The 18519-nt window shown below is 41.3% G+C and overlaps 1 protein-coding gene across 6 annotated transcripts in view; it reads right to left on the bottom strand.

The window, feature by feature from the left end:
- Positions 1–18519, bottom strand: part of PLCB4 (phospholipase C beta 4) — a 411299-nt gene that overhangs the window by 367572 nt on the left and 25208 nt on the right. For all 6 annotated transcript variants that reach the window (XM_059134009.1, XM_059134005.1, XM_059134003.1 and 3 more), the window contains one exon: positions 11535–11589. The gene's annotated coding sequence lies outside the window, so the exon portion shown is untranslated. The remainder of the gene's footprint in view (positions 1–11534; positions 11590–18519) is intronic.

Here is an 18519-nt window from a genome sequence, read left to right as displayed (position 1 = left end):
ATACACTCAAAATACATTGTATACAATGTATTTTATTCATTGGTATATTCTTGTACCAATACCTCTGTTCAATCATCATTAACTCATATTATTCTTAAACGTTTGAGATGGCAAGTACTTTGATAAATACTTCTTATAATTCTGGGAGGGTTTTATAGGTTCATTCTTCCAGATCAAATTCAGAATCATATTGGGTAATGGTATGAAATCTTCAGTAATTGTACTGAATCTTACTTTCCAAGAATAAACTATCCCTCTCCATTTACTTGAAATGTATCTTATGTCCCACAATTGAGTTTTGTAGCTTTCTTCACTTAGTCCCTCAATTGCCTAGGTAAGCTTCTCCCTACTTCCGTATAGCAACATTGTAATTATAAATGAAATCTTTCAATAATTTTTCCTAGCATTCATGTCACAATGAAGTCATCAACCTATTTTTACTTATTTTGTAGCCAACCAGCAATCTTAATCCACAATCATAGTGCTTCTAGTAGGTTTTCGCAAGAGTCTAAGCAAACTTTGTAATTCCATTCATACTCTCAATTCATTCATTTTAAAAAAAGCAAGCACTGTGATATAAATCTCAAAATACTGGTGCAGTTGAAGATTAATATTACATAAAAATATAAAGCCCCTCTGAGGAACATAAAATCTGTTAGAGTATATAAAACACATACCCACTTATTCTTGCATAAGATAGCAATTGAAGGATCTCTAAAAAGGCACAGTTAAAAAGTACTATGAGAGGGGCACCTGGGTGGCTCAGTGGGTTAAGCCTCTGCCTTCCACTCAGGTCATGCTCTCAGGATCCTGGGATCGAGCCCCACATCAGGCCCTCTGCTCAGCGGGGAGCCCACTTGCCCCCTCTCTCTCCCAGCCGTCCTGCCTACTTTTATGTATTTATTACTACTTAATAAATACATAAAATCTTAAAAAAAAAAAGGACAGTACTATGGGAGAATGTGCAAGGACACACTGCAGAATAATGGAGAGCTCAAGGAAACCTTTGTGAGAAGGTAGCATTTATTTTAAGCACAGAATGTCAGGATGTGAAAAGATCAGAGGGATAATATTCTAGAAAGAGGGGGGGAAAGGTACATGATCAAAGGCAAAAGGAGAAAAAGCCCAGAGTTTGGCTGGAACATCAGGGAACGCTAAAGGGTGATAAATGGATCATTCTGAATGCAAGATTAATTTACTTCTTACTTGGTAGACATTGGTGTGCTACGGCATGAACAGAGCTATGCTTTAGGAAGACGAATCTGGAGGCAGGATGCAAACATGGGGTGATTTGCTGGGGGAAGAACTGAGGCAGAGAAAACCACCATTTTTTTTTTTTTTTTTTAAACATGGGCCCAGATGTCTTTGACAAGCCTCTCCTTGAGAGGTGGGGTCTATGTCCCCTCCCCTTGAAAGTGGACTTTGTAACAGCTCGACTGATACAATCCAACAGAGGTTATGCTGGGTCCCTTCTCAAGGCCAAACCTTAAGAAACTTGACACTTTTCTAGTGCACTCTTGCACTAGTGCACTATTCATGCACTATTGGTGGGAATGCAAACTGGTGAAGCCACCCTGGAGAACAGCAAGGAGGTTCCTCAAAAAGTTACAAATAGAACTGCCCTATGATCCAGCAATCACACTAGGAGGTATTTACCCAAAGGAAAGAAAAATGTTAATCCCAAGGGATACATACACCCTGATGTTTATAGCAGCATTATCAACAATAGCCAAATCATGGGAACAGCCCAGATGACCATCAACTGATGAATGCATAAAGATGTGGTATGCGTATACACACACACACACACACACACATGAGTATTACTCAGCCAGAAAAAAGAATGGATTCTTACCATTTGCAATGACATGGATGGAGCTAGAGTATGATGCTATGTGAAATAAGTTAGAGAAAGACAAATCCCATATGATTTCACTCATATGTGGAATTTTAAAAATAAGTAAGTAAATAAATAAATAAATAAATAAGCAAAGGGGGTAAAAAAGAGAGAAGCAAACCAAGAAACTGATTCTTAACGATAGAGAACAAACTGATGGTTACCAGAGGGGAGGCAGGTGGGGGTGTGGGGGAAATAGGTGATAGGGATTAAAAGGGCACCTGTGGTAAGTACACTTGGAATGTTTTGTACAGAAGTGTTGAATCACACTATATGACAAACCTGAAATTAATATTGCACTGTAGGTTAACTAACTAGAACTTCAATAAAAACTTACCAAAAAAAGGAAAATGACACCTTTCACATCCTATTTCCTGGGACACTCACACTTACAACTTAGCCACGATGCTATAAGGAAGCCCAGGTAATCCATGGAAAGCCCACATGGAGATAACCTGAGGCTCCTGGTCCTTAGTTCCCAGTCGACAGCCAGCTAGCTCCTCTGGCCAGGCATGTGAGTGAATCATGGCAAAAGTGGATGTCCCAGCACCCAGCAAAATACCCCAGCAGATGCGGTAGGGAGCAGAGTCAAGCTCTCTCTGCGGAACCCTGCCCTAACAGCAGACTCAAGGTTGAGTCTTTTTGCTGTCCTTTGAAGCACTTAGTTTTGGATGTTTGGTTGCACAGCAACAGTAACTAGGATAGAGACGAATTTAGAGGCTCTTGCGACAGTTCTGATCAATAACACAAAGAACTGGAGAAGTGACCATTGAGAAGAAGGCAAGTGCCAGATGCCAGCGCTACTTTGAAGACACAATCCATGGGACGATGGCAGCCTAAAATTAAAATTAAAATTTGTGGGGCACCTGGGTAGCTCAGTGGTTTAAGCCTCTGCCTTTGGCTCAGGTCATGATCTCAGAGTCTGGGATCGAGCCCCACATCAGGCTTTCTGCCCGGGGAGGGGGGGGGGGGGGGCGGCTTCCCCATCTCTCACTGCCTGCCTCTCTTCCTACTTGTGATTTCTTTCTCTCTCTGTCAAATAAATAAATAAAATCTTTTTTAAAAAATTGAAATTTGTTCCCTGAGTTATTTTTCTGATTAAGAAATAGCCAGGTAGGGACGCCTGGGTGGCTCATTGGTTGGGCATCTGCCTTCGGCTCAGGTCATGATCCCAGCACCCTGGGATCAAGTCCCACATCGGGCTCCTTGCTCAGCAGGGAGCCTGCTTCTCCCTCTGCCTCTGCCTGCCCCTCTGTCTGCTTGTGCTCACTTGCACTCTCTCCCTCTATCTCTGACAAGTAAATAAATAAAATCTTTAAAAAAAAAAAAAAAAAAGAAATAGCCAGGTAGAAAGGGTTATTTACTAATATTTTAGAATTGCACATTGTGGTGAATCAGAATACGTTAAAGCCAACAGTTAGCTCTTTCCTCTCCCTATCTACCCCCATCCTCTCTCCACTGGAAGAATATGCTTTCCTGCCACATTGATATTAAGCTTTGGCCATGCAGTTTGTTTTATCAATGGCATGTGAGTTTGAAGTGATGGTGGGTCACCTCCAAGTACAGGCCTTCAGAGACACTACAAGTTTCTGCGTGGTCTTTACACTTCCGCCATGACAGAGGAACGTGGCTTGTGCAAGTCTCAGGAGGGAGGCTCAGGAGCAACTGTGAACCCAACCTACAGCTTGGAACCAAGCCCCGGGGAACATAGCTTAGGTCATTCAGATCCCAGCCAACCTACAGGCACACAGGCAAGAAACACTTACTATAATAAACAACATAATATAAATGATAAGTCACTACAATAAATAATTAAACAATCACTGCTTGTGGTATGGCACTGATGTCTTATAAGGGAAGTCATCGTGTCTGATGAATCCACTTATTAACATTTGAGAACAGCCCACTATCTCATCACAGATGTAAAAGATCGTAATCCTAATTAACAGTACTTCCGCACGTCTCTCTGCTGGAAAGATAAAGGTAGAGACACGCACTGACATTTCAAATACTTCCATTCAGGTTGTTAGGTGTTGCAGCTTTCTGCACATGGAACCAAAAGAGAGGGGTTTTTTTTTGTTTTTTGCTTTTTTTTTCAGCATAACAGTATTCCTTGTTTTTGCACCACACCCAGTGCTCCATACAATCCATGCCCTCTCTAATACCCACCACCTGGTTCCCCCAACCTCCCACCCCCCGCCCCTTCAAAACCCTCAGGTTGTTTCTCAGAGTCCACAGTCTCTCATGGTTCACCTCCCCTTCCAATTTCCCCCAACTCCCTTCTCCTCTCCATCTCCCCTTGTCCTCCATGCTCTTTGTTACGCTCCACAAATAAGTGAAACCATATGATAACTGACTCTCTCTGCTTGACTTATTTCACTCAGCATAATCTCTTCCAGTCCCGTCCATGTTGCTACAACAGTTGGGTATTCGTCCTTTCTGATGGAGGCATAATACTCCATAGTGTATACGGACCACATCTTCTTATCCATTTGTCCGTTGAAGGGCATCTTGGTTCTTTCCACAGTTTGGCGACTGTGGCCATTGCTGCTAAAAACATTGGGGTACAGATGGCCCTTCTTTTCACTACATCTGTATCTTTGGGATAAATACCCAGTAGTGAAATTGCAGGGTCATAGGGAAGCTCTATTTTTAATTTCTTGAGGAATCTCCACACTGTTCTCCAAAGTGGCTAAGAGTGTTTTTAATAAGTCATGCTATTTTTCCTCTCATCTTTGCTTTCTTACCATAACCACACTCACTGGATGGGGATGTTTCTGGTACAAATAGATGACAAAACTGGAGATACTCTAAAAAGACAGGCTTTAGGGCTCTAGCACAGAACAGGTCTTCTCAAAGTATGGTGCCTAGCACCACTTTAGGGGGGCCAGGAGATCCAAATGATTTTCATAAGGATATTAAGACATGATTTGCCTTTTTTCACTGTCATTCCCTCACAAGTTGGAGATTCACAGAGGACTTACCAGGTTTGAAATCTCAGCTGACTGACTGCAGGAGCAAACAAGAGAATCCAGATATCTTCCATGAAGCTAGAAATTAGACATGTGCAAAAAAATCTAACAGTGCCACTCTTCTTCCCAAACTTACCTTTTTTTAGAAAAACACAGTCATTTTTCATTTGAAAACAGTTTTTTATGTTAATATAGAATGGGTTCATTACTTACTTGAAATGAATTAATTCTAGATACTTTTAAGTGTCCCCATTTCCTTCCTCATATGGCAAATATTCACAACAGAAGCCACATAATGTTAAGCCATTTGAGACACTCTGAATTTTTAAGAGTATAAAAGGTTCTGGGTCACCTGGGTGGCTCAGTGGGTTAAGCCTCTGCCTTCGGCTCAGGTCATGATCTCAGGGTTCTGGGATGGAGTCCCGCATCTGGCTCTCTGCTCAGCGGGGAGCCTGCTTCCCCCTCTCCCTCTGCCTGCCTCTCTGCCTGCTTGTGATCTCTGTCTGTCAAATAAATAAATAAAATCATAAAAAAAAAAAAAAGAGTATAGAAGGCTCTAAGACCAAGAAATTTGAGATACACTCCATACTATGGTATAAAGTATGCACTGCTGTGTTCGAAAATACAGTGGGTGGGGAAGCACACTTTAAGAAGAGTAGAAGCGGGGCACATGGGTGACTCAGTGGTTTGAGCCTCTGCCTTCGGCTCAGACCATGATCTCAGGGTCCTGGGATCGAGCCCCACATCGAACTCTCTGCTCAGCTGGGAGCATGCTTCCCCCTCTCTCTCTGCCTGCCTCTCTGCCTACTTGTAATCTCTGTCTTTCAAATAAATAAATAAAATCTTTAAAAAAAAAAAAAAAAAAGAAGAGTAGAAGCAATAGGGTTGAGTTTGTGGGGTTCCTATAAGAAATGTCTTAGACTTAAATATTATCACCTTCATAATTGAGGTAGGAATTACAGCCTCCTGGCTCTTTGTGCAAACTTTTTACTTTATTCAACACAATCTTGCCAAATAACACCTTTAAACAGTAAAGAATATAGCAGGAGAGATTAAATCATCTGTCACGGGTTACACTGTGCTGAGACTAAAAATGTCTTCTATTTTGTTCAAGCTATGACATACCATTACTCAGATGCTCTGACATTATTAAGAGAAAAAGATGGCCGTGTACTAAGTCAAAAGAAATGAACCGCTAATATGAGTAGTTATTTGTGTTTATTGAGCACTTTTCCCCCAAAGGACTCAAAACATTTCAAACATATTAGCATGCATAAAACCTCTATGAATAATCTCACAAGCGTACGGTTGCTACTTCCACATTTTAGAAGAGTAAAATGTTATTACTAATACATAGTAAACTCTAAAGTCAAAACATTAAGCCCCTAATACCTCATCTCTAACAATCAGCCATTCACACATGATGCATGACATAAAATGGATCATCTCCTGAACCACCACATTTGAGACTTCTGAATGAATATCACATGCTTTCTTCCAGTGTTTAAATCTAAGATAATTGCATTGTACCCTTCTAGACAGCCGACATGAAACCCTTCAGCCCCGAAAATGCTTTCTAATAAGACTGTCAAAGATTTTCTACACATTTATGAATCTAAAATTAGTCACGGAACTTAGATCCTCAGGCACCACAAACTTCATGACCAAGAAGTCACTCAAAATGCTGCATCTACATTTTACAAATCTGGCAAACTTGTTCCTCAAAGGAGGCATCGGATGCCCCTCTAGCTCTGGGGTCTCCCTCTGAGCAGGATGAGGCGATGAGGGAAATACCTTCCTAGCTGCTTCCACAGCCTCATTGTGACTACGTATAGAACCCATGCTAACAGTAGAGAGGTAGGTTCCAGATAAAAGGTAACTAAAAACGGAATGTCAATCACTGATTAGAAGAAATGATGAGATTTATGTGCTGAATGAGGGTGTACATGAGTAATATCAGCTTTTGCAACAAATGGATTCAAAAATACATAAAGCCTCAACACAACAGAAGTTAACTTTTCTCTCTCCCTCTCTCTCATGTTCATGTAACTTACGCTCCCACTTCTATTGCATAGAATTATTACTGAGAAAAACTGCAAATATTGGCATTGATGTTCTATTCAAGGGACATCTGGCTGGTTCGGTTGGAAGGGCATGATTCGGGATCATGAGTTCGAGCCCCACATTGGATATCCAGATCACTTACATATATAAAAACTTAAAAAAAAAAAAAGACCCCAAAACAATTTTCTATTGAAGAATATGTGGGTGTTCCCGGTTGGGAAAGATCCCTCCTTCACGTGGCCATGTAGACAGTCTCTTCAATCCTGTCTCCCCAACATCCACTATGGTTCATGGTCATCTAGATCCAAGCAAAGGAAGAGGAAGATAGAGCATGGGGCTTCTTAGAAGCCTTGCCCCAAACCAGACACACGTGATGACACAGATGGGTCCCACAGCTGCTGTGTGCATCAAAATGGGGAAGCAGCACATGGAAGAACAGACTACAGGCTCAAGCACAATGTACAACAAGCACCACAGTCTACTCATTCTGGAAAACAAATTAAACAGGCCAATCGATCCAGGTGGCAAGAACCAAAACTGTTGCAATTTTTCACAGGCAATGGCTTTGAGTAGGTTCTCAGTAAGAAACAGAATTATAAATACCAGTCTCTATCAAAAAAAATTAAAATAGATAAAAAGAGTTATCTCTCTACTAATCCAAAGGAGGGTGTTCATAATTCCTATATATGCAGTCTTCCATGTACCAATAATGAAAGTATTTCTTTCCATGAAAGAATATCAGAATATCTTACTTGGGTGCTGGTTAATTTAAGGAATCGCTGATTTCTGGTTCTCTTGATGTTCTTTTGTTATCCTGTTACCATGATTCCATGTGGAGGAGGATGTCAGTTAGAAAAGGTGAAGCTACTCTCCCATACTTACATATACAGAAAAGTTGTTTTCCTCAGTTATTTCTCCTTTGTTTGCCACAGCCAAACCACCTGTCCCCAAAGCCACAGGCCCCGGTCACTGCAGGGGGCTCTGTACAGAGTCAAAAATGCCGCTCCCTGAAGTAGTGATGGGCGGAATTCTGAAGCACCTTCTGCCCTTCTGAGTTATCCCTCCCAAGCCCAGTCCCATGCTTGCCAGAACTTCCTGTGCCCCTGCCCACAGGCACAAGTCAGGAAAAACACAAATGTGGGGGTTTCTCTTTGGGAAATGAAGAGGAACAGGGTCCTCTTACCCACCCAGCTTCACACAATCATGGATTCCCCCAAATTTAGGAAAAGGATTCAGAAGGTCGGCAGCCCAAATGGTGACAAAGGTCTACCAAAGACACAATAAAATGTTAACGAATCAAATGCATGCAGATCCCTGCCACCTGTAACAGGACGGGGGCTGCCATGAGAAGGAGAACTGGAAAAAGATGATGGGGAAAACAGTTTTCTTTTTCACTCATGCTCTAGGGAATTCGTGTCCATAAAGTTCCCTATGATTCTATGGGGCAAACCGGGCTCTGTCTTCTCCATCCAATGCCAGGGGCAAAGCTACTAAAAGTATAGATAATCATAGCCATCACTGTCTAAAAAACTTTCTTTGTCTTAAAAAACTGTCTGGGTGGCTCAGTGGGTTAAGCCTCTACCTTCAGCTCAGGTCATGATCTCAGGGTCCTGGGATGGAAGCCGGGCATTGGGCTCTCTGCTCAGCAGGGAGTCTGCTTCCCCCCTCTCTCTCTGCCTGCCTCTCTGCCTACTTGTGATCTCTCTCTCTCTGTCAAATTAACAACAAAACAAAACAAAACAAAAAACCACTTTCTTTGATGATGGAAATGTTCTATCTATGTGCTGTCCAGGATATAGCCTCTTGCTGCACGTGGCCATTAAGCACCTGAACCATGGCTACTGTGAAGAATGAACTCAATTTTTAATTTTCCCAATTAAAATTTAGGTTTAAACAGCAACACGTTGCTTCTGTCTATGGGGCTAGAAAGTGTAAGCCAGCCTTGTGGAGTCTAACAAATCCATTGCCCCAAGTCAACTGATCTAATATTTAAAAAGAAGTATTTCTTTCCCATAACTATTGAAGAACATTCTGGCTCTGTTGTGGTTAAATCCTGGGCTCAATCCTAACCTGATTTAGATATCTTCACTATATCCTAAAACAACAGTTCTCACTGTCTCTGATTATGGTGACCCATTTTTGTTAAAAGATTTTATTTATTTATTAGAGAGAGAGTACATGAGAGACAGCAGGGGCAGAGGGAGACGGAGAAGCAGGCTTCCAGCTGAGCAGGGAGCCCAATGTGGGGCTCCATCCCAGAACCCTGGAATCATGACCTGAGCCAAAAGCAGATGGTTAACCAACTGAGCCACCCAGGCGCCCCTGGTATCCCATTTTTAATGTCAAAACAAGTTATTAACCATTTATAGTAGTGGTGCTTGAACTCCTATTAAGAAAATCCATTACAGGGGCATCTGGGTGGCTCAGTCGTTAAGCATCTGCCTTAGACTCGGGTCATGATCCCAGGGTCCTGGAATCGAGCCCCGCATTGGGCTCTCTGCTCAGCGGGAAGCCTGAGACTCCCTCTGCTGCTCCCCCTACTTGTGTTCTCTCTCTCTCTCACTGTCTCTCTGTCAAATAAACAAATAAAATCTTAAAAGAAAGAAAAAAAAAATCCATTATAACAAAAAGCTCCTCTGAAGTCAATAAAAACTTTATATTCCTATGTATTTCCTTGTAACAGGAGCAGCTATACCGAATGGTCAAATACATATAAACAGCAGAGACAGACTCAATTTAATATGTCAGCAATCCTTGATACAAGCATGGATTCCAGCAGGTCTTATAATATCCCACAGCCTCCTGGGCTTGTGAACCACACAGGTTAGGAGCCCACTTCTAAAGACGCATCCTTCTGAGCGGCCAGCAGACCCGTGACGATGTGTTCCACACCTGAGGGTCATGGTTCCCAACAGGGGCTTTGGACTCGTATTGGAGAAATGAGAACGAGCAACCTTCCTAACACTGGGTAGTCAAATTTTTTCAGGGTCTAGCTGGTAGAAGACATATAATGTAGATTATTTATGCTCTAGTTAAGGCCGGTTACCACGCTGACATCAAAGAAGACCAAGGTCTAACACTCTGGATTTTTTTTTAAAAGTGTATTGTTATTACTCAACAGATAACAGGATGTTGTTCAGCGCTCTCCCTATCATCGCTTTGTCAGAAAGTACGCTCACTGCCTGGGATTCACTTGTTTCTCTGTGTCAATTTGAAAGCCAAAATCTGAAGAAGAATTCATGTGAGGAAAAAAATTAAAGTAAGCATTTACGGAGTGGTTCCCAGGCTGGAGCTGGCCATGTTCCGGACAAGTTCATTTGAAGCTCGAGGTGAAAAGTCACTTTTGTGAAACAGATGGAAGAATGAGGAAAGACCCCATTGATATTAAAAGTCTTGATTATAGGGGCGCCTGGTGGCTCAGTCAGTAAAGTATCTGCCTTCAGCTCAGGTCATGATCCCAGGGTGGTGGGATGGAGTCCCACAACAGGGAGTCTGTTCTCCCTCTCCCTCTACCCCTACCCCCTGTTCATGTGTGCGTTCTCTCGCTCTCTCTCTCTCTCGCTCTCTCTGTCTCTCAAAGAAGTAAAATCTTCGAAAAAAAATCTTGATTCCAAAGTGGGGAAGAATGTTTCTACACTATAACCTCTTTGCCCAGAAATGACCCAACAGCTAAAATCTTACAATTTGGCAGGAAACAGAAAGGAAAATAGAAGAGGAATGTCAGGTGTGTGACCTGTGTGATCCTGAAACATCCCCAAATCTCTGAGATGTTGTGGTTTGCCGTGACAGCCTCATCAGGCCCCACCATAACACTCATGGGTCCAAGGACCTGTTGGGACCCACCGCTCTCCTCAGAATCAAAGTCCCCAAGCACACCTTTTAGAACAGGAGCACGGCTGAGGTTGGTTCACGTTACAGAGGTAAAGGTATTGGATTAAAACAAAAGCAACCGCTAGACTCAGAGATCAGTCCATGAAATCTAGAAATCTCTCAGAGACTCCACAGATTACAGAAAGCTCTAGAAACCTAAGAATGCCCACAACTTGGTTACAGCTGCAAAGTATCAAGATGTACGATGTAAATTATTTATGCTGCAGTTAAGGACAATTATCATTCTGGCTTCAAAGAGGAGAAAGGTCTAACAAAGTATCAGGCACACCATGGTCCACGCTGTGAAAAAGAAATCTCTCGGAAAAAAACACGAGCTAACACAACTTGAGCCAGAGACCATTTCATACTTCCCAGCTCCCTGTGCTTCCAAGCACGAAATCACCCACTGAAAAAGAGGAATGTATTTCACCAAGGTAGGTGGATATTCATCTCTCTCGGTTTTTAAAATGAGAGACATTCACTTACTACACTTAACGTGCATTGACTGCTGTAGACATCAACAATTCGCTCAAAATAGATACAATTTGAAAAGACTGGGAAATTCAGTATTGAACTTAGAAAGCTGAATCTGAGGTTTTAATTCAATGCACAATGGCTTGCATTAGCAGCATAAAAATTGCTTCTTGATTAAGTAGTCTCGGGTTGTAATTTACTCAAGCTAAAATTTTTTAAAACGTTAGAAATTAATTCTAAAAAGCATATACACCTACCTTCTTAAGAAAGACCACGTTTCGGGATTCCGGATCGTAGAGTAACCGTCTTGACCTGTAGGGGTGGAAAAGAAGAAAGACTATCCAACTGGTAACAGAAAGAAGTGAAGGTGAGCTTTGAGAGCATAGCGCCCTAATTTCATGTCATGGCTTCATGTGTAATATTAAACAAATGGACGTTTCTGAAGTTAGACTTAAAGTACTTCTTCGTTTCTGTCTCAATGAAATATTTCGAAGATTTTTGATTCCAATGATTTGACTTCTAAGGAGCAAATGAACAAAACTAAATGGAAACAGATCAAAATACATAGGAATTTATCGAAATGAGAACTGAAGCATTTACTTCACATCTATCCCAATGACATATACTCGATACTGTCTTGTCATGAAGTAAATGAATAAAACTCGACTCCTGTTTCTATTTTTCCGGGGGGGAAATGAGGTGAAGAAGTTGTAATAGCCTGAGTAGGTAACAGAAGGTAACAAAACTATAAGCAACTGTTACCTTCTGTTGTTTATTTTTTATTGTCCTAGCTAATAAGCCATATTTATGGCTCGGGTTTTTTTGGCTAAGACTTTTGGATCAAGAAAAATATATAAAGGAAAATAAATCAAAAGAAGATGTCTCCTGTTTTATTTCACATTTATTGTTTTCAATAAATAATTAACATAGAAACCTGCTAGTCCCTGATAAACACTAAATGTGACTTTTCTTTTCAAAAATTACTTGTCTGCATACATGAAGTTATTCTGATATTTTAACTTTACATACTCAAGCCCAAATAAGGAAGTAAACTGTTTATAGTTTAATATAAGTTAATCATCGATGCCTATAAAGTGTTTCTACCAAATCTAATTGAAACTGCCACTGGAACACTGTCCCCAAGACTGTATTTGTGCCTCTGACCCTGATATGTTAGATTCCATGTGTAAAGTAATTTAACTTCCAGGGGAGATAATGATGTGTAGAATGAAAAAAACAATGACCACAATTTCTAACCCGAAAGAGCTCCAAGAATTTGAAATGACTACCAGAGCATTAATTCATGGAGATGCCACTCTGAGTAAATGGAATCATTGTCTCTCTCTCTCTCTCTCTCTCTCTTACACACACACACACACCCCCCATGGCGGGGGGGTGCCCTATATTACCTTGTGCTTTCTCCAGCTGCCACCTTCTTTTCTGACAATAAAAACCCTCTCTAACCCTAAAGTAAACTTAAAGGAAGACATTCTCCCAACACCTTACTGAAAGGCGTGAGAACCCAACACCCCAGCCACACTTACATGTCACCTTCCCGAGTACAACCTGCTTGGTCACACTTAGCTCCAGAACTTCTGTCCTTTAAGACAACGCCCTGCATGGACTCCCCAGAGTCAGCCGGCATCGGGGGCCCTGTCTCTCCTGCTTCTCTTCATTCAGAGCCAGCATACTGCCAACAGCATACATTTAGGGTAACGGCAGTGCGTTCTATTTTCTGAAATTATAGGTGCAGGTAAATTCAGCTAATGACAACGACCAAAATTTGCCAAGACAAATGCATGACCAATTCGGAAACACGGTTCAACACGCACACGCTCAGCCAAATCACAATCTATGGCCCAGTCACCACGAGTTATGGAGCGCCTCACAGATCTTCAGTTTCTACGGGGCATCCAGAAATAACCAGGTATCTGGGATTTGCTTTGAGACAATCCAGTCAGGGTTGTGGATGAGGAGAGGTAACAGATAAAACAAGTGGTCACTGAGTTTGTCGTAGTTTAATGAAGGATGCATGGAAGTTCATTGTAGCATCTGCTCTACTTTTTGGTTCTATTTAAAATTTTCCATAACAGAAATTTTTTTTTTTTAAAGATTTTATTTATTTATTTGAGAGAGAGACAGTGAGAGAGAACATGAGCGAGGAGAAGGTCAGAGAGAGAAGCAGACTCCCCGTGGAGCTGGGAGACCGATGCGGGACTCGATCCCGGGACTCCGGGATCATGACCTGAGCCGAAGGCAGTCGTCCAACCAACTGAGCCACCTAGGCGTCCCTCCATAACAGAAATTTAAAAGATGGTCATCCAATGAAAATTATGTGTGGAAATATGACAGAGAGAGAGAAAGGCACAGATCATACATGTCCTAGCCTTCCTGTTTTCCAAACACCCTTCAACACATAGGGGAAACAACTAGGGAAATAAGCAAAAAAGTTTAAAATTAAACATCACACTAGAAAAAATGAACAGCCTGCAGTTATGGTTTTATGGATGAAGTGATAATGGCCTTGAAGCTATTTTCAATACTTCAAATGCCGAATAACAATAATACCTACCTACTTCATTTTTTAAAATTATTCCAAGTATATCTGCTTTAAATTAAGTGATAGAAACACAGAAAACACTGCTTTTCTCATGTTTGTCAGAAATTGTTTGTTGTTAAATATACCTTTGATTATTACTACAAGTAGGAAAATGGATGACTTATAATTAATATCAATGTGATCTATTCCCTGAACTATAATCTTTCTAAATAAAAGAGGGGATCATTTAAAAAGAGGGTGATGGGGACCTGGGTGGCTCAGACGGTTAAGCATCCCACACTCGGTTTCAGCTCAGGTCAGGGTCTGTGAGTTTGAACCTTACATGGGGGCGCTCAGTGTAGAGTCCGCTTAAATTTCTTTCTCTCCCACTCTCTCTGTTCCTCACCCCTGCATTCACTCTCTCTCTCTCTCACTCTCTTTAAAAAATAAATATTGGTGGGGCACCTGAGTGGCTCAGTGGGTTAAGCCTCTGCCTTCCACTCAGGTAATGATCTCAGGGGCCTGGGATCAAGCCCTGCATCAGGCTCTCTGCTCAGTGGGGAGCCTCCTTCTCCCTCTCTTTCTCTGCCTGCCTCTCTGCCTACTTGTGATCTCTGTCAAATAAATAAATAACATCTTAATAAATAAATAAATAAATGAATGAATGTTGGTACAAACTTTGGATCGCAGGTATAAACTATCAAATCTGCAACCCACTTAACGTATGGAGCAGAGTGATCTGTCACTGGGGGACTGCAAAAGATGGGCACTTTCAAGATGATAACACTAATTCGCCTAGAATGTGAAAGACACTGGGAGGGGTTATACGAGGCTAATGCCCAGCTTTCACAATAAGCTGGGAAAGTCACATACCAAGTAAAACCATCTTCACAGCCTCAGAATTTGACTTACTGACCCTGTCAGACACCACTATTGGAAATCTGACATTGGACATAAATTAGAAAGTGGGATTTATGTCATGGTTTGGGGAAAGAGCGTGTGTAAAGCTTTGCCAAGCCTTCTTCAATGATAAACCAGGGGCGAGAACCAACCTTGGTTCCCTCCGAACAGAACAGCACAAAACCAACACTAAATCCTCACAGGAGATTTGATTTTCTTTTTCTTTTTTTGTTTTTTTTAAAGTAGCTGATGGTTTTATATTTTCTTTTTCAAGTTTTCCTGGCCTAAAACAATCTGTTTCCTTTCCAATAATGAAACAATGCCAAATTCTGAAAAGGAAATTTGTCTGACTTAATGGATAAGCACATAAAAGCTGGAAAAGGGAGTATTATGGGAAAACCAGAACAACTTGGCCTTATGAGGCAGCCTTCCAAATGTGTCGGCAAAAGGATCAAGGGTGAGAGAAGGGAGTACATGGGTAATAATTATGAACAAGTTGCGTTATGGAGGTCAGCTAAACAAAATTCACTTGTTTTCAATCTGAAAAACACAGTTCCAGCAGTTTACTACATAAGCTAAGAGAAACTGCCATTAGCTTACACCCATACTCAGATATTTTTCATATGTTATTAAATTTGGGATGGCACTCAAGTATGCATTTAATAAATATTTGCCAAATAAATGCATTCATGAGGTGGTGAATGCTACCAAATCATGAAATCTGAGCCTAAGGTCATTAGAAATGACAAAAATAAAATCCTCTGATAGAGCCGTCATGGCTGTTTGTCTAACCAACGTGCGTAACCTTGATTTGCTTGTAGGTGGCCATATGCCAGGTTGAAAGGGTGTGTTCCCCCAAACGCCCTTGCAACTAGGGGTGAGCCTCGGGATGCAGTTCTGACTGATGAGATGCAAGAGAGGGGGCTCTGAGAAGGTCTGTTCTCATTATATGAACATAGTTCCTTCGCTCTTTTCTGGGAATAGCTACTGGGAGGTGCAGAGACATCTCACAACCTCAAAAACAAAAGGTGTAGAAAGAAAGACAGAAAGAACCTGGTTCTCCAGTGGCATTGCTGAGATGCTATATGTAACACACCCCCCGCCGCCAAAAAAAAAAAAACTGCTTAGGTTCCTAAACTTGCATTTTATGTTAGGAAGGACAAACCTCTGCTAGTTCAAGTTCCTGTTTTCTAGAATTCACAACGGAACATATTCTAACACCAGATCCGATTTACCTCCCCGACCTGGCTGTGTTCTTAAAGCTGTTCCTACTTTCACTGACTGATGCTCCCCGTAACTATCCGATAACACGGTCACATAGTTATATCCGTCTCATCCACAAGTCTCCCCTCACTGACAGCATGCCTCCCACTAAAATGTCAACAAGCTTGAGGGTGAGCAGTCATGAGGAAAGCCATCAGCAAACAACAGGCCATGGCATTCTGCCAGGTCACAGGGTGTCCTCCTATGGACCATCACACTCCGATGTTAGGGATACTAAAGAAAAGGATGCCAAAGGAGAGAGCAATCTAGTCCAGTGATCAAGACATAGAAAATCTTTGGGCGCCTGGGTGGCTCAGTGGGTTAGGCCGCTGCCTTCGGCTCAGGTCGTGATCTCAGGGTCCTGGGATCGAGTCCCGCATCGGGCTCTCTGCTCAGCGGGGAGCCTGCTTCTCTCTCTCTCTCTCTCTGCCTGCCTCTCTATCTACTTGTGATTTCTCTCTGTCAAATAAATAAATAAAATCTTTAAAAAAAAAAAAAAAAAAAAAAAAAAAAAGACATAGAAAATCTTCCACCTGAAGAGTAACTTCAAAATCTGTATGTCTCGACAAAGAAAAGGAAATAATTATAAGTATGGCTCAATTCAATGCCAGAAACAAAACAAGTCTAAAAACAGAAAACAAGAATAGGAGGATACACCTTTAGGGCTTAAGGGATGTCCCATGTCCTGGCGCAGATGCCCCTGCTTTGTGCTTCCACACGGCCATCACAAGGTACCTTCAGTGGAACTTAAAATTCTAGATATTTCTCTCTTAGATATTGCTCTTTCTTGACAAAACATAAATTCCCAGAGCTGAGGGAAGCTGGCATGTAATAAGTACTGACAAATGCTGAATGGATGAATAAATGAATGAATGAATGGGCAAAACAACATAGAGATTACTTTTCCAAGTTTATGAAAAGTATGCAATCCTCATTTTAAAAAATCTGTAAGCATCATTTCTACAAATCCATACAATGAATTGTATGTACTGTTCAGACTGACCCAACAAGACACATTTGTCAAATGTCTGGAGAAATTTCAAATTTCTAGAGAAACTGTCAACTATCTATACTTAAGAAGTAGCTATTATAAGCCAGGCGATGTGTTAGGCACTTTGCATACAGTATTTCATAATCTTTACACACACACACACACACACACACACACAGTTGGTTACTTCCCTTTTGGATGGGGACAAGTTCAAAGAGACCTAAGGAGCTCACATAAGGTCATGTATCTAGTAAAAGGCACAGCTGGTATTCAAACCCAAAAAGGTCAGCTCTCACTTTTCTGCTGGAAGGTGCTGCTGCTTCCTTTTGGCCTTTACTAAAATATTGTTTATAACGTGTACACATTAGTCAAGGTAACAGTCACAAGAACCTTTCATTTATGGCCTCAAAAACAATTGCTGGGTGAGGGTTCACTGTAACCTTAAGCACAATGACTTTTGTCCATGTCAGAAATCTGACGTGGTTTGGCATGACACAGACAGTGACCTTCTCTAGCTGTAGAGAAGCTATAAGGAGTAAGAGAATGTCTACATACCTACAGCATATTAAAAGCAAGCCACTATGTACTTATATGACCTAGAAATGATGCAAAATAAACCCATGAGTCTACAGCTTCTGTTTCAGAAATCAACAGCTACTCACCCCCAACCCACGTAGGTTACACATGTCCGTCATACTTTCCATGTACCGTTTACGGATCCGTGACCCCAAGAGCTTAGAGACTGGTTGGCAGGTGGGCTTACAAATAAAACATACTGTTTCCATGCATACAACATATCAGATCCATTGAAGCAGTTAACATAAGAGACTATCTTGAAACAAAAGGGGAAAAAAATCTACGGCAGAAAGAATTTTTTTTTTTTTAAATGGTGCCTTGTGGGGCGCCTGGGTGGCTCAGTAGGTTGAGCTGCTGCCTTCTGCTCGGGTCATGATCTCGGGATCCTGGGATCGAGTCCCACGTCGGGCTCTCTGCTCAGCAGGGAGCCTGCTTCCCTCTCTCTCACTGCCTGCCTCTCCGACTACTTGTGATTTCTCTCTGTCAAATAAATAAATAAAATCTTAAAAAAAAAAAAAAAATGGTGCCTTTTGTGACAGTCACCTAACACTTTTCATTGAACAAATAATTCCTCCTTGAAGTTGATGAAAATTTAGTGAAAATATTTATCCAGTAAACATCTTAATGAAATAAACTGTTATGACTCCAATTTAACAACTTCATAAATTCTGATGGAGAAGAAATAGACTCACCACCCCCGAAACATTTGGCAATTATTTTTACACAATATGTGCACAGTCTATGATGTACGTGCTAGATGGAAAAGCGAGCCTCAGTGTATTAACCTAAACATGAACTTCTTTGTTCTGCTATTTAAGTCTAACATTTCCACTGATTTTCAAACAATATGGAGCATTTTGCAAGTCATGATTTCTATCAGGACAGCTAGCCAATACCCATTAAAAAAAAAAAAAAAAAAAAAAAAAACCTTGAATTGAGGTAATTATTATGCAATTAAACCACCTTTCCATTT

Source organism: Mustela lutreola, chromosome 9 (assembly GCF_030435805.1).
Source record: "Mustela lutreola isolate mMusLut2 chromosome 9, mMusLut2.pri, whole genome shotgun sequence".
In the NCBI taxonomy this organism is placed as follows: domain Eukaryota; kingdom Metazoa; phylum Chordata; class Mammalia; order Carnivora; family Mustelidae; genus Mustela; species Mustela lutreola.
Note: the sequence above shows the minus strand (reverse complement) of the source record. Positions and strands in the feature narration are given on the sequence as shown.